Here is a 215-nt window from a genome sequence, read left to right as displayed (position 1 = left end):
AATACTCACTTTATACAAATAGAGTTTAGTTATAAAAGAAAATATAAGAAACAATGTATTTGCTGCACATTTTGGATTTTCTTTCTTTCTTTTTTTTTTTTGAATGTAAAAATTTGGTTTTATATTTCAAACAAACTTTTAAAACATTGTTTTGAATTCAATGACTTTTTTTTTCCTTAAATTCAATGACTTGTTTGCAACATTAATGTATATTA

This window comes from Theobroma umbraticum, unplaced genomic scaffold, assembly GCF_002168275.2.
Source record: "Theobroma umbraticum cultivar Fairchild unplaced genomic scaffold, ASM216827v3 scaffold_95.0, whole genome shotgun sequence".
NCBI classification, from domain to species: domain Eukaryota; kingdom Viridiplantae; phylum Streptophyta; class Magnoliopsida; order Malvales; family Malvaceae; genus Theobroma; species Theobroma umbraticum.
Note: the sequence above shows the minus strand (reverse complement) of the source record.